At 28.3% G+C, this 18,483-nt stretch overlaps 1 pseudogene; it reads left to right on the top strand.

The window, feature by feature from the left end:
• LOC139888303 (LRR receptor-like serine/threonine-protein kinase FEI 2) overlaps window positions 1-18,483 on the top strand; it is a 194,056-nt pseudogene that overhangs the window by 139,070 nt on the left and 36,503 nt on the right.

Genomic DNA, 18,483 nt, shown 5'->3' on the forward strand with positions numbered 1-18,483 from the left:
TTAATGATTTAAGTTAATAAGTTAGCTGACCAACGTTAGTAGCCTACAACTAGTTGTCCACAGTTAGCAGTACATAAATAAATCAATATAAATTATCTTGGATCAATCCACGACCCAGTGTATACAAGCCTCAGGCTAGATCACAACTCAAAGTATAAATATTTTTGGAATCAACCACAACCCTGTATAGCGAACTCGATCATTACAGCATATAGAGTGTCTATAGTTGTTCCAAATAATATATATATATATATATATATATATATATATATATATATATATATATATATATATATATATATATATATATATATATATATATGGGTCGATATGATATGTCAAAACATTGTATACGTGTCTATGGTATCTCAAGATTACATAATATATGTTAGAATACATGTATAATACAATATAAGTTAGTTAGGATATGATTAGTATAGATTTTTTACAATTTTCACGTAGCTAAAACTAGTAAAAATATCCAATTTTGTTTTACCCATAACTTTTTCGTTTTAAATTCGTTTTGAATGATTCAAATTGCTATGGTTTCATAATGAACTGAAATTTATGAAATTAAACAGAAAAAGTATAAGTTTATAGTCAGAAATACAGGTTACAAGTCACTCTTGAAAGAGGTAGTCATTTCCGTCGAAAGAACGACATCTTGATGACCATTTTGAAAAACATACTTCCACTTTGAGTTTAACCATAATTTTTGGATATAGTTTCATGTTCATAATAAAAATAATTTTCCCAAAAGAACAACTTTTAAATCAAAGTTTATCATAGTTTTTAATTATCTAACCCAAAACAGTCCGCGGTGTTACTACGACGGCATATGTCCGGTTTTACGGTGTTTTTCGTGTTTCCAGGTTTTAAATCATTAAGTTAGCATATCATATAGATATAGAACATGTGTTTAGTTAATTTTAAAAGTCAAGTTAGAAGGATTAACTTTGTTTGCGAACAACTTTAGAATTAACTAAACTATGTTCTAGTGATTACATGTTCAAATCTTCGAATAAGATATATATATATATATATATATATATATATATATATATATATATATATATATATATATATATCGAATGATGTTATGAACATCATTACTACCTCAAGTAAAGTAGGCAAACCTACTGGAAATGATGAAAAAATAACTTGAGCTTCAAAGGATCTTTGATGGCTTGGAAGTTCTTGAAGTAGAATCATGACACGAAAAACAAGTTCAAGTAAGATTACTACTCGAATTAAGATAGTTATAGTTATAGAAATTTAATCAAAGCTTGAATATGAATATTACCTTAATTTAGAAAGATAATCTACTGTAAATAACAAATGTTTCTTGAGGTTGGGTGATCACTTGAAATAGATTTGCAAGATTGAAAGTAAACTAGCAAACTTGAAAGAATTTTCGAAGTGTTCTTGAAGTGTTCTTCCTATGATGATTATAGCTTGATACTTGAAGTAGTTTTTGATGAAGATGATGATTAGTTTACTGGAAAATTTGTTCTTGAGAGAGTGTGTGTGTTTAGAGAGAATTAGAAAGAGAATTGGAAGTGAAATGGAGTGGGTGGTGAGTGGGGTTAAAAGGAGTTCTTGTTTTTGTTTTCTTACTCATAAGTCATGCTAGTTGTCTAATGATGGTTCCCACATGTCTTTATGACTCACAAGGGCTGCTAAGAGCTAAATTATTATGTGTATATAGCAACAGTATATAGTATATACATCTAGGAGCTGTGTATTGTACGAGTACGAATACGGGTGCATATGAGTAGAATTGTTGATGAAAATGAATGGAAATGTATTTGTATCCATTTTTGTTAAGTAGAAGTATTTTGATATGTGTCTTGAAGTCTTTCAAAAGTCCATTAATATATCTTAATACACTACATGTATATACATTTTAACTGAGTCGTTAAGTCATCGTTAGTCGTTACATGTAAGTGTTGTTTTGAAACCTTTAAGTTAACGATCCTGTTAAATGTAATTAATCCATTATTTATTATATCAAATGAGATGTTAAATTATTACATTATCATGATATTATGATATATGAATATATCTTAATATGATATATATACATTAAAATGTCGTTGCAACGATAATCGTTACATATATGTCTCGTTTCAAAATCCTTAAGTTAGTAGTCTTGTTTTTACATATGTAGTTCATTGTTAATACACTTAATGATATGTTTAATTATCATTTTATCATGTTAAACATAGTGTATCAATATCTTAATATGATTAATATGTATTTAGTAAGACGTTGTTATAACGATAATCATTATATATATCGTTTCGAGTTTCTTAACTCAATAAACTCATTTTTATGTATATCACTCATTGTTAATATACTTAGTGAGATACTTACTTATCAAAATCTCATGTTAACTATACATATATATATATATATATATATATATATATATATATATATATATATATATATATATATATATATATATATATATATATATATATATATATATATATATATATATATATATATATATATATATATCATCATGTAGTTTTTACAAATTTTTAACGTTTGTGAATCGCCGGTCAACTTGGGTGGTCAATTGTCTACATGAAACTCATTTCAATTAATCAAGTCTTAACAAGTTTGATTGCTTAACATGTTGGAAACATTTAATCATGCAAATATAGTTTTTAATTAATATATAAACATGGAAAAGTTCGGGTCACTACAAATTAAAAGAAGAAGTTTATATGGAAGCTCCACCAGGATTTTCGAGAAACTTCAATGATAGGGAAGTTTGTCGACTTAAAAAATCTTTATAAGGGCTAAAACAATCTCCACGGGCTTGGTTTGGGAGATTTATATTATTTATGAAAAAAATGATTTCAAACAAAGTAACTCGGATCACACTTTCTTTTTTAAACAAAAAAGAAATTTAATTACATGTTTAATCATTTATGTTGATGATATGATAATAATGAGAAATGATAAAGAGGAAATTTCTAACTTAAAAATAAACATATTTAAAGAATTTGAAATGAAAGACTTAGGCAAACTTAAATACTACTTGGAGATTGAAGTATTAAGATCCCAACAGGGAATATTTATTTGTCAAAAGAAATATATCCTTGATCTTCTTGCAGAGATAGAAATGATTGATTGCAAACCATCCAAAACTCCAATGATTCTAAACTAAAAGCTACACATAGAAGATGATGCTGAACTCACCGACAAAGGGCAATACCAAAGGATAGTAGGAAAGCTTATCTATCATGCTCACACTCGACCAGATATAGAGCATGTTGTGGGAGTTGTGAGTCTGTTCATGCATCAACCACATGTTCATCATATGGTAGCTGTAATGCGGATCATTAGGTATCTAAAGAAAACTGCGGGGTCATGGAGTTATATTCAAAAAGAATGGACACCTTGAAACACAAATCTATATAGATACAAGTTGGGCTTGAGAAAAATGAGATAGAAAATATATATCAGGTTTCTTTACAGTGATTGGAGGAAACTTAGTTGCATAGAGAAGTAAGAAACAAAAAGTCGTCTCTTTGTCAAGTGCCGAATCAGAATTTAAAGGGATAGCAAAGGGAGTAGTCGAAGCATTATTGTAGTGACCCAAAATTTTCCATGATTATATATTACATGAGATTAATATTTACATGAATAAATGTTTTCAACATGTTAAGCCATCAAACTTGTTAAGACTTGATTATTTGAAATGAGTTTATGTAGACAATTGACCACCCAAGTTGACCGGCAATTCACGAACGTTAAAACTTGTAAAAATTATATGATGTTATATATATGGATATATATATATATATATATATATATATATATATATATATATATATATATATATATATATATATATATATATATATAAAAGTAACATGATATTATGATAAGAAAGTATCTCACTAGGTATATTAACAATGTGTTATATACATAAAATGAGACTATTGAATTAAGAAACTCGAAACGGTATATATAACGATTATCATTATAACAACGTCTTACTAAATACATATGTATCATATTAAGATATTGTTACACTATATTTAACATGATAAAATTATAATTAAGTATATTATTAAGTGTGTTAACAATGAACTACATATGTAAAAACAAGACTACTAACTTAAGGATTTCAAAACGAGACATATATGTAACGATTATCGTTGTAACGACACTTTAATGTATATATATCATATTAAGATATATTCATACATCATAATATCATGATAATGTAATAATTTAACATCTCATTAGATATAATAAACAATGGGCTAATAACATTAAATGAGATCGTTAACTTAAAGGTTTCAAAACAACACTTACATGTAACGACTAACGATGATTTAACGACTCAGTTAAAATGTATATTAAGATGTATTAGTACACTTTTGAAAGACTTCAAGACACATATCAAAGTACTTTTACTTAACAAAAATGCTTACAATTGCATTCTCATTCATTTTCATCAACAATTCTACTCGTATGCACCCGTATTCATACTCATACAGTACCCAGCTCCTAGACGTATATACTATTGATATATACACATAATAATTCAGCTCTTAGCAGTCCTTGTGAGTCAACAACACATGTGGGAACCATCATTTGGCAACTAGCATGAAATATCTCACAAAATTACAAACTAATGGAGCCTATATGGACTCCCCATTTTCACGTAAACTTCACTAACCATAAACACATTCACTTTGCAATTTTCTTGAATCAAATTACTCTCTCTCTCTTAAGTGTTCTTCCATTGTTCTAAGTGTTCTTCATCATCTTCATCAAAATCTAGCTCAATCTAGCTCAAAAATCCAAACATAAAACAACTTACAAAACAACAACTCAAGAACACATCAAGAACACTTTCAAGGTTACTAGCTTACTTCCAATCTTGCAATTCCATTTCAAGTGATCATCCAATCTCAAGAAAAATTTGTTATTTACAGTAGGTTATCTTTCTAAATCAAGGTAATACTCATATTCAAACTTTGATTCAATTTCTATAACTATAACAATCTTAATTCGAGTGATAATCTTACTGGAACTTGTTTTCGTGTCATGATTCTACTTCAAGAACTTTCAAGCCATCCAAGATCCTTTGAAGCTAGATCAATTTTTGTCACTTCTAGTAGGTTTACCTACTAAACTTTAGGTAGTAATGATGTTCATAACATCATTCGATTCATATTTATATAACTATCTTATTCGAAGATTTAAACTTATAATCACTAGAATATAGTTTAGTTAATTCTAAAATTGTTCGCAAACAAAGTTAATCCTTTTAACTTGACTTTTAAAACCAATTAAACACATGTTATATATCTATATGATATGCTAACTTAATGATTTAAAACCTGGAAACACGAAGAACACCGTAAAACCGGACATACGCCGTCATAGAGAAATCGGGGCTGTTTTGGGTTAGATAATTAAAAGCTATGATAAACTTTGATTTAAAAGTTGTTCTTCTAGTAAAATGATTTTTCTTATTAACATGAAACTATATCCAAAAATCATGGTTAAACTCAAAGTGGAAGTATGTTTTTCAAAATGGTCATCAAGACGTCGTTCTTTCGACTGAAGTGACTACCTCTTACAATATTGACTTGTAACCTGTATTTCCGACTATAAACTTATACTTTTTCTGTTTAGTTTCATAAATTTCAGTTCATTATGAAACCATAGCAACTTGAATCACTCAAAACGGATTTAAAACGAAGAAGTTATGGGTAAAACAAGATTGGATAATTTTGCTTGTTGTAGCTACGTGAAATTTGTAACAAATCTATACAAATCATAACTTAACTAACTTATATTGTATTGTACATGTATTCTAACATATATTATGTAACCTTGATAGACCACAGACACGTATACAATGTTTTGACATATCATATCGACCCATATATATATATATATTTCGGAACAACCATAGACACTCTATATACAGTAATGCTTGAGTTAGCTATACAGGGTTGAGGTTGATTCCAAAATAATATATATATACTTTGAGTTGTGATCTAGCCTGAGACTTGTATACACTGGGTCGTGGATTGATTCAAGATAATTTATATTGATTTATTTCTGTACATCTAACTATGGACAATTAGTTGTAGATTACTAAATGATGGACTGTTAACTTAACAAACTTAAATCATTAAAACGTAATAAAGATGTTGTGAATATATTTCGATCATAGTTTGATATATATGTACATATTTGTTATAGGTTCGTGAATCGACCAGTGGCCAAGTCTTATTTCCGGCAAAGTAAAAATCTGTGAAAGTGAGTTATAGTCCCACTTTTAAAATCTATTATTTTTGGGATGAGAATACATGCAGTTTTATAAATATTTTACAAAATAGACACAAGTGATCGAAATTAGATTCTATGTTGAATTATCGAACCGAATATGCCCCTTTTTAGCTTGGTAGCCTAAGAATTGGTGTTTATTATAATTGACACCAATTGACACGAATCCTAAAGATAGATCTATTGGGCCCAACAAGCCTCATCCGAGTTACAGATGCTTTAGTAGTTCGATTTATCATGTCCGATGAGAGTCCCGGAATGATGGGGATATTCTATATGCATCCTGTTAAGGTCGATTACCAGGTGTTCATCATATGAATGATTTTTATGCAGATTGCATGTTATTGAGAAATGGAAATGAAAATCTTGTGGTCTATTATTACGATTTGATAAATATATAGGTTAAACCTATAACTCACCAACATTTTTTGTTGATGTTTAAAGCATGTTTATTCTCAGGTGATTATTAAGAGCTTCCGTTGTTGCATGCTAATTTATGGACAAGAGTTGGAGTCAGCATGCTTGTGTTATATTGTTTAAAAACTGCATTCGAAGACTTAAATTGATGTGTAATATTATTGTAAACCATTATGTAATAATCGTGTGAAAACGCTATATTTTAGATTATCATTATTTGATAATCGTCGTATTATTTTTTAAACCTTTATCGATAAAATAAAGGTTATGGTTTGTTTTAAAATCGAATGCAGTCTTTGAAAAACGTCTCATATAGAGGTCAAAACCTCGCAACGAAATCAATTAATATGGAACGTTTATAATCGATATGAACGGGACATCTCAATTATGGATTCGAAAACTATTAACTGAAATTAGAATCCCACCAAAAGAAGCTACTCAAATTTTCTCCGACAATGAAGCAGTCATTGCCATCTCAGAAATTCCAGTTCAACATAAAAGAAAAAAAACATTTTGAAATTGACAGACACTTTATCAGAGAAAAGTTAGATGGCGAAATTATTTTTCTTCCATCAATCAGATTAGAAGATTAGCTAGCCAACATCCTCACCAAATCATTCAACAGAAGACTCTTCAGTGAAATTCTTGGCAAGTTGAATAACAGAAACCCCACTATTCAACTTGAAGGGGAGTGTTAGAATGCAATCAAGAATAGTCAATTTACCTTTTATGGTAAGTTGACTTTAGGATCAGAAGGGTGTATACTTCATCATTTCCATATTTGTACAAGTCACAAGACAACCTTGGCAACACCAATCTGATAATTAAAACGGCTACATCAAAAGGAATATTTCCTCAATCGTAAAATGGGTTCCAAAAGATGTATTGGATCCAACCTTGAATTAGAAGTAGCTGCTAGGATCTTTTGTTCATATAAGCTGACTTTGGAATGTAACAATGTATCAATTCAAGTTCTTATAAAACTTATCAATACAAATCATATTACAGTCTTTAATTATCTTAAATAACAGGAAATTTTGAGGCACGGGTTTCTGACTTTGGACTTGCAAAATTATTAGAGGATGAGGAATCTCATATAACTACCATTGTTGCTGGGACTTTTGGGTATTTGGCTCCAGGTAGGTTCATAACATTTGGTTGCATTCTCATATGGTACATTTGTTATACTGACTTGGGTGATAGAAAAAGTTGCAATCTTGACCCATTTACTTATGAACGGGTCATTTATGTAACAAGTATTACGACCATCTGTATCGTGTCAAATACTCAAATTGGTAAACTTTATATAGGAATTGCTTAAAAGGAACTAGGTCAAATGGGTCATAAGTTGCATGCCCAAACTTTCTTTTTAATTAATAAGATATCCTAAGTCATTTTTATTGAGAATTAAAATCTATTGAAATAATATAGTTCTTGTATGGTGTCATACCCCGTCCTAATCCATCTGGACGAAGTCACCAACATCTGGTCCCATTGCGATGATCGACTCCAAATGATGTCTTTTAAAATGAGCAAATGCACAACGGATGATTTCTTTCATACCTGAGAATAAACAAGCTTTCAAGTGTCAACCAAAAGGTTGGTGAGTTCATAGGTTTATCATAAAACAATAAAAATTCATCATTTTAATAAACCACAAGATTTAAATCCTGCATGGTACAAATGGGCCCGAATCCTATACCCACCTGTAATGTACATGCGATATCTTTTAAATACAGTACACATTTCTCGTGTACGAAATCATCTTTCATAAATCTTAGTAACCGTACACATATCTTGTGCACAAAATATAATATACATAACCTGTGCATAAAAATCATTCTCTCGATACATAACATTCATATCAATTGGTGGCAATTATCATGTCCACATAATTCAATGGTGGCAATTATCATGTCCACATAATTCAATAGTGGCAATTATCATGTCCACATAATTCAATGGTGGCAATTATTATGTCCACATAATTCAATAATAATTCACAGAACTTCTGTCTGCATAATAATTCATTCGAGGAATGTTTTGCTTGTGTCTATCTCGTCAAACATTTATAAAAGCATTTCATGTATTCGCAGTTCAAAATATATTTCAAAAACATTTAATAAAGCAGTTGTAAAAACAGCGCATGTATTCTCAGTCCCAAAAATGTAAAGAGTAAAAGGGAATCAAATGAACTCACGCATATAAATATTGCAAAACAGTTATTAAAGCATTGCATGTATTCTCAGCCCAAAAATGAAATGAGTAAACGATATTTTGTAGTAAAATATGCATACGACTGAACTGAACAATGCAAGGTTGGCGTCGGATTCACGAACCTATATCATTCATTTATATATTAAAACATATATTCGTAATCTAACAATTTCGTATATTATGACTTTATATATTTAATTTATATATACATATTTGAAAATGATTATGATTTATATATATATATATATATATATATATATATATATATATATATGTATATGTATATATGTATATGTATATGTATATATATATATATATATATATACATATATATATATATATATATATATATATATATATATATATATATATATATATATATATATATATATATAATAAAAGTAACTAATTTGTTATATATGAATATTTATATAAAGTTTGTTAATGTAATTAATTCATACTTATATGTAATATTATTTATAAGTTTATTTTTATATACATAATAACATATAATATTAATAATAGTAAGTAAAAGTTGTATTTGATTATAATGATAATAATAACATTACTTATAATAATAAAAATCATAGTAATAATATTATTGATGCTAGTAGTAAAAATGGTAATAATAATAATAATAATTATATAGTTGTGGTAATAACAAAATAACAGTTTTTGTATAAATGACAAAAAATTTTAATATTACAGTACTAATAATAACAATAATTAATAATAATAATAATAATAATAATAATAATAATAATAATAATAATAATAATAATAATAATAATAATAATAATAATAATAATAATGATAATAACAAAAAGGGTGGTGACTACCTCACAATAATAAGCTCCAAAAATAAAATGCCGTTGCCCGGGATCGAACCCGCGACCTCCTGTTAACACGCTAACACTCTCAACCATCCCTCTATTTCCTCATTTCTGAGTTAATTTACCACCTAAATATATATAAGCCATTTTAGTCTGTTACCCTTTTCTTTCTTCTTCTATATAACATCATCATCTAATATTTATCATCATCATACCTCATCATCAACTAACTATCATCATCTTCATCGCTGTGGAATCATAATCATCATCTACATATTATTTATCATCACCAACGGATGTCACTATCGACATAAAAGAATCAATAGATAACGTTCCACGAAACAAGATTTGCATTATCTTTAGGAATACGAATCTATTACTACAATTGTGAATCTAGAAGGTTTAGTAGGCTGTGGTTCAAAGTATTCAGAGGGATCAAACGGTTTAAAGAACTTGCAGGAGACACATACGTTTGTTATCACGTATCATCTAATAAGGTAAAATTGATGGGTCTTTGATATGGGCAGGTTGTTTACTGGGCTCTAGTCCCGGTGCAGGCCCAAAACATTTATGAGGCCCATCTAATATATAACTTAGCTCGATGTTTATCAGATGAATTCAAGATGGGAAGAAAATCGGCTGTAGGGTAAAGGTTTTGTATCTGTTAGTGGCCAACTGTGATATGTGATTTAACATTCCTAGTGCTCGACAATTCCTTTACAGCTCATCCACGAACCAAAGATTCATTATCATAATCATAAAAGACATCATGTTGGCTTCTTTAAATAATAAGGCTTTGTGTGAATGAATATTTAACGTTCACATTAATCGTTTCTATATCTTCATTCTTTTTAACTGCAACCGAAAAGGGATAAGGAAGGCAGCTGCAAACTGGATCGAGAGGAAAGAAAAAAATAGCGACAAGTATGATCTGAACGGTAATCGAAAAGGAAATCACAGCAGGTACTAACATCGTTTTATTAATATTCATCATCTTCTTCGATCTTTAATATCTATTAAATGGGTTTTATGGTTCGATGATGGTTTTGTTGATGAACAACAACAAAAGAAAAAATGTTTAATCAAGAGTGAAGGTGGCTAGGTGGATTGGTAGTGTCTTTGATCCCGGGTTTACCACGATCGATAGACAAGAAAAAAATATAATAGAAAGAGAGGGAAAGATGGCGATAAGCCACGATGGTGTTGGGTTGACGATGGAGGAGAAAGAAAAGGGGACGTGATTGGTTGAATGGAGATGAACTCAAGAATTATAAAGGTGGTGCATCACGATGGTGTGGGTTTCAATGGGTGTTTGGGTTTTGTTTTGAATATCAAAACAAGAATAGCAGGTTGTTTGGTGAACATCGAAGATGATTGTTCCTGGTTAACAGCAGCATTTATCGAATGGGTTTTATGTGAAATTCATAAATGAATAGCTGTTAAAGGTGATTGTATTTGATATAGGAAGTGTAAAGTGGAATGAGGTTGTCAATAATTACAGATCAATTACTTGTATTATACAGAAAATGGTTCGTCAATTAGAATATAGCAGAAGCAAAAACAATGAAGTAAAACAAAATAGATAAAGTAGATGTCGACGTGCAACGAATTCTTGGATTGGTTTATGATTTGAAAATCTTCAATTGTACTAGATTAAATATAGGAAAACGATTTATAACAAATTCGTACTTCTTGTTGGTTATCACAGTCTAACGAATCAGCTATAGAACAAAAACAAAATCGTCCTTTAATAGATTTTTATTACATATATATAATTAATACTAATAATTAATAATTATATTAATAATAATAATTATTATAATAATTATAATAATAAATAATAATACTAATTTCTTAGTGTATATATGTATATAATGGCATATATATACATATATATATATATATATATATATATATATATATATATATATATATATATATATATATATATATATATATATATATATATATATATCTATCTATCTATTTGTATCTTCATATATGTATATCTTCATAATTATATATATATTTTTTATAGGTTATAATTAATATTATTAGTAAATATAACTATAATAATAATGCTCTTAATATTATACAAGAATAATACAGATTTATAATAACAAAATAATAATATTATTATTACTAATGATAATAATAATATTAGTCATAATAATAATGCTATAACAGTTTAATTGTGTTTAATTTCAAATCCATATTATTTATAATAAGGCATCTAGTACTTAACTTTAATATTAATATTAGTATTAATAATAATAATGAAAGTAATCATAATATTACTATAACTACCCTATTCTAAATTTGTAATTATATATAATATATTAACTTTATATTTTATTTCTTATGTGTTACCTATCCTATATAATGATATATTTGGATATTTAACATTATATATATATATATATATATATATATATATATATATATATATATATATATATATATATATATATATATATATATATATATATATATATATATATTACAATATAATAATTATTCATGGTAATCATATATATGTATGTATATATATATATAAATTCATTTTTATTTATTTTGTATCTTATTTTACATAGTTAATTCTAGTGATTAAATTGTATTTTTTTTATTTCAAATTATTATATATACTTATCTTTAATTTATATATACATATAAATTTACAACAATGGTTCGTGAATCGTCGAGAATAGTCAAAGATCAATGAATACATGAACATAGTTCCAAGTTTTTGAGACTTCACATTACAGACTTTGCTTATCGTGTCGATTATAGATTAAGATTAAAGTTTAAATTTGATCGGAAATTTCTGGGTCGTCACAGTACCTACCCGTTAAAGAAATTTCGTCCCGAAATTTGATTGGGATGGTCATGGCTAACAATAAAAAATGTTTTCATGACGAATATGAGTTGATAATTAGAGTTTTATCATTATTGATTAACATAGATAAAACAATTTGATTACGCGTAGAGTATAAGTGAAGCTATCACAAGAGAGTGAAATGAGTAAACGTATATTCATTTTAACCGATGACGTAGTTAAGATTGATTTCCGGAATTCATGGGATTTAAAGAAATTCTTCGTAATAAGATTTGGTTCTTTGGCGATTAAAGAAATCAGGATCTTCTTTGATTAAATGCAATAATCTGTTTCGATTGCTCTGTCAGATATTTCACTATAAATCCACCCTCTTCGTTTTCTTATTTCAATAACACACACCTTCTATTCTTTCTCCTTTAATTCATACTTTAAAGCATTCGTTAATATGCTCCATCCAATATTGATTCTTGATATACTTCTAACCTTCATATCTGTCATTCTTCTCTTTCATCTGCCGCCAGAAGAATCTATTCACTTCTACTATTATCTTGGGTTTATAGTGTTTGTAATTCTCCCGTGTCTTTATGTTGCTATTCGCATTGATATACACGGTTTGTAATTTCGGTGTTGTCATTGGGCTCTATATTTTCCCTTATATCTCGGAGCTCTTTGCCTTTTTATTCTCTTCTCGACTCTAAGTCAAGCGACTAATGGTCCAGAGTTTGTAGATATGAAATTCGGATTGAACATAGCTAATGTTCTAAGAAGAAAATCGTAATGGCACGATCTTGATTTGTCAGATTACCAGAATATCCGAAAAGATAGAACTATCAATAAGATATGTTCTTAATATATTTGGAAATTGGGTAGAATGTAAGAGTCGTGTAAATGGCACATGATGAAGGTATGTTCTGTGAATCATCACGTTCCATTAGAAATTCAGCATGAATTACTGTAATATAATCACGTTGATCAAGTGTCATTATATTATACTAATTCATGCATCAGTTCCCAACATTACTTCAAAATTCATTCATAATTTATACTTAGATGTTACAAAATATTGAAAACTAAAACAGTTTTCAATATGATGTAATACAGATAACACGAAGGGGTATATAATCTCGGACGAAAATATTTATGAAAATATCCTCAGAAATATCGAAGATATTGATGATAATATTTTGAAATTTCTAAGTTCGATGGTTGATGGAGAAAGATTTTCCGCAAGATTTTAACATGACTTCGGAGCAAGATATTCTCTAAAGATTTCAACGGATCCAGAATTATCTGGATTCTTTGAATATAGGGTATGGTCCTTGTATTTGTCATTGGTCTCCTTCATGGTTATCTCAATCCATTTTTTTTCAGTTCCAACTTTTCTTAGCTTTTCCAACATACTATTCTTTATCATTAAACTTTCGACGATTAAGGTCGTTTACGGTTGTCTACAGTTTCTGCTGCTTCATTCAGCTTTCCAAAATTCAGAGTATTAATTCGCAGACTGGGTGCTTTTCAGAATTTCAGAATGGAGGATCATAGTTCTAAGAGATAAACGTTATATGGATACATATAACTGTTGTTGTGGAAACGTTGCGAGACTCACAATACAGATTTGCTGATTTTCGGTAATTGGTATGGCAATTCTTGTTACAAGATGCGGATGAGTACATGATGAGACTTCAATAGATAAATATAGTGATTTGTCGGGGAGATTTAAATCAAGGAGCGACGAGGTTGCTGGTACATCTGCTGGTAATATGGTGGAATATAAAAGGGTAATAATAAAAGAGCACGCATATATATCAAGGTTATAGTAAGGCTAGTCCGACTGAAAAGTCGAAGTTGACTTGCTGGAGCTGTGACAAAATTGGCTAATTTGGAAAGGGATTGCAAAGTTATGTTGGGTAATAATAACAGTAAAGGGATTAACACGGCTATGTGTTAAATGTTTACTCGGTTTCTGAGAGTTTTTCAGGTGCATAGCTATATGCATAAATTTTTTCTTCCGTAGATGAAATGGGGTTGATTCTTCCTCTCGATTTATGTGTTTTCAAGAATTATGAAAGGTTTGAACGCAGATTATAATTGTCAAGATACAAATGAGGTTTAAGATGAAATCAAGTGGCAAACTTGAAGAATTGTTTAGTTTCATATGTTATAGTCAATATTTTAATTCATTTTAATTGTCCAATGTTGGTAGTCCACAGTTGATAGTCCACAGTTAGCAATTCAATAGTTCATATATAGTTTAATATATAATATTTGAATTAATTAATACGTATCGTGACCCGTATTCGTCTCAGACTCGATCGCAACTCAAACTATATATATTGTTGTAGAATCAACCTCAAACCTGTATAGCTAACTCCTGCATTACTGCATATAGAGTGTCTATGGTTATTCCAAATAATATATATAGATGCGTCGATATGATATGTCAAAACCTTGTATACGTGTCCCGATATTTAAAGTGCGTAAAATAAATAACTGAAATTAAATGACGATAAATAAAATTGCGAGAATATAAAATGCGATAAATAAACTGCGATAAATAAATTGCAATAAAATAAAATGTAATACGGAATTAACATTTAGCTAGGAACAGTTAGCTAGGATCTTGTTAGCGTGGTTTCTTAACAAAATTTCATATTGTTAATTAGTCTGTTTCTAATCAATTTTTATTGTGTCCATTATTTTTCATTATGCCACTTGTTGGATTCTGATAGGTTAAAATCCAAATATGAAATTGAATTTGATGAAAATAGTTATTCTTTGGTGAACGGATACGTATATCGGTGGTTGTAAATAGGATAGTAAATGATCGTTGAATCAAATTCGAAGAATGTACAGTGTAACTTATTAATGCGAAATCCAAATATTTCTAGGGTATTACCTACCCGTTAAAATATTTTCACCATTAACAGTTTGTACAAATGAAGTTTTAATTACAAACTTTATGAAAACATATATACACATGTATATTTTCTTCAGATGTAATCATGAATTTAATGAGTTAATATGATATTTAACTCATTTGATTTACCGTTAGAACAAGAATATATAATCTCTAAAACATTAGAGATTACATAATCGTCATGTCGAATGAAGATAAATGATGTAGAACGATACGTAGAACGATGATTATACTCGAGGTACAAAATGAGATGTCGAAGCTGGTGACGCGGATGTTGTTGTTGGTGGTACTAGTGCTATTGGTGCTGAGGCTGATGATGTTACTGGTGTTGGTGATACTGCTGGTGCTTGCAAATTATGTACCGTGCTCTCCAAAGTTAACACTCGAGCTCGGAGTTCTTTAATTTCTTCTACTAACCCTGGTTGGTTATCAGTATGAGGTAGAGGTCGGATATCTTCTCTAGTTCCGTTAATAGTAGCCTCAAGATGAAAAATTCTTGCAAAAAGGGTATAAACGGTGTTGCGAACAGGTTCGCCGGTGAGCGGGTCGAGTACTCCAAGGTTAGGTGGCAGATTCGGTTCATGATATGGAGTACCTTCTTCCCTTCTCCATAGGGTGAGTATGTCGCGAACCCACCCCCATTTTATCCAGTAATCATGGTAGTTGATTGGTTGATGTTGTGATGACCCGGAAATTTCCGATCAAATTTAAACTTTAATCTTTATATGTTTCTGACACGATAAGCAAAATCTGTAATGTTGAGTCTCGAAAGTTTTGAAATCTATATTCATGTAATCAATTACCCTTTGACCATGCCTGACGATTCACGAAAATTTATGTGTATATAGATATGTATATATAATATATACTTATTAATTGAAAACGTTAAGATATTAGATGTATAATACTTTACATAAACATGTTTATTTCAATATCATTATTGACAAAATTAAAAGATAATATCATATGATTGAATTATCAGATACATTAAATTATGATTACGAGTCTCTGTTACGAGGCCCACGTTAATTTGAGAAATCGTTTCTTTTTAACGGTATTCGGAATAAATGGTAAAGTGATTTTCAAATACGAACAAAGAATCACTTATCTAGTGTCAGACAGAAGTTAATGGAGAATTGAATTTCATAATACTTGATTGATCTATTTTCAAACGTGCGAAAACATTTTTTGATATAATAAAACTTGTTTATTAAAATGTCTTTGTTTATATAACGTAAGTTGGGATATTGGTTGTTAGATATATACATAATTAATATGATATATATTGTAATTTATAAATATTAAAGAGTCAATATGTTATATAATTGATAGTACTATATTTGTAATATTAATATCATTACCATTAATTTCACTATTAGTATCAATATTGGTATCAATAATATTATTATATAAAGTATATATGAAATTTGACATAAGTTATTATATTATCAAAATTATTAATATTATTAGTATCAACAAAATTATGATAAGTAGTATTATTATTAGTATAAAAAAACCTATTATTATTATCGTTTTATTTTTATTATTATTAGTAAACTTATTAAAGTTATAAATTTTATGATTCTTAATATTACTACTAATAATTATTATCAATACAATTATTATTATTATTGATATTATTATCATTATTATTATTTTTATTATCATTATTATATTTATTAATATTGTTATTAGATTTTATTATTAATATTATCATTAAGAACTATTATTATTATTATTATTATTAGAATTATTAATTATTTTTATCATTAAAATTTTTATATTATTATTTATCATTTATTATACTTGTCTATTAACAATAATATTATTATTATTAGTAATATTATTAACTATATTGGTATTTCTAGTACTTATATTATTATTAATCAGTATTATTATTTATTATTACTAATATATCTTGTAATTATTATATAATTTATAAAAAAAAATAGAAAAAAAAGATACCAGTTTGTTACACAAAGCCATCGAGACTGTATCTGATTTTGTTTCCTGTCGGATGTTGTTACAAGTCTATTTCAATCACAATAATCATTCAGTATATCTATACATCCACAATTGAGAGAGAACTAAAACAAGTAAATTTAGAAAAACAAGTCGTGCTCTGTTCTTGGTTCAATTTAACAAAAGCTCGATTTCAAGTGAATTCTCAAAATCTAATAATGCAGTGTCGTTAGGAATGATCTAATCAAACTATCTGTAAGTTTTCAATCCTCAATTCTTTCTATTAATCTCTAATTTGAGAGTCAAAGTTTTGGGTTTTAAAAGTCAACTAAGTGTTCTTGAATCAAATTCGAGTTTGTTTTAATATCTTCAGTTAATTTGATGATCCATAAAGATTATAGGAATGATTTGCAACACAATTCATGTTGTAATCATAACCTATAACACTCTTAATCTAAAAATCAATTTTTGAGTTCTTGAGTTCTTCACAGTAATATACACTAACGTAAATTCGAAACAAATTTCAAAAACTAAAAATGCAGAGTTGTTAGGAATCATTTACTTAAACTTCCTGCAAAATCTCAAGTTTCAATTCTTAATAACGAATTCGAATTTGCGAGTCAAAGTTAAATTGTCAAAAGTCAACTGTTTTGTTCTTGGAGAAATTAGAGCTTGTTTTGATGTTTTAAGTTCAATTGATGATTTAGATAGATTTTAGGAATGATTTGAAACATGTTTCATGTTGTAAAGATTTTTCCAAAACGAACTCAAAATTGAAAACAAAATTTTTTTTCTTGGCTACTAGCAAGCAGTAGGATTTTTTTTGTTTTTTTTTCTCATTTTTTTTTTATATCATGAACACATTTTTTTTTGTTTCATGTTGTTTACAAGTCATAAATGAAAACCCGTTTGATTGTTGTTGAGTTTTTGCCCCCGTTTGATTTTAAACTTGGTGAAGAAGATGATGA

The sequence above is a fragment of the Rutidosis leptorrhynchoides genome, chromosome 2 (assembly GCF_046630445.1).
Source record: "Rutidosis leptorrhynchoides isolate AG116_Rl617_1_P2 chromosome 2, CSIRO_AGI_Rlap_v1, whole genome shotgun sequence".
Lineage (NCBI taxonomy): Eukaryota > Viridiplantae > Streptophyta > Magnoliopsida > Asterales > Asteraceae > Rutidosis > Rutidosis leptorrhynchoides.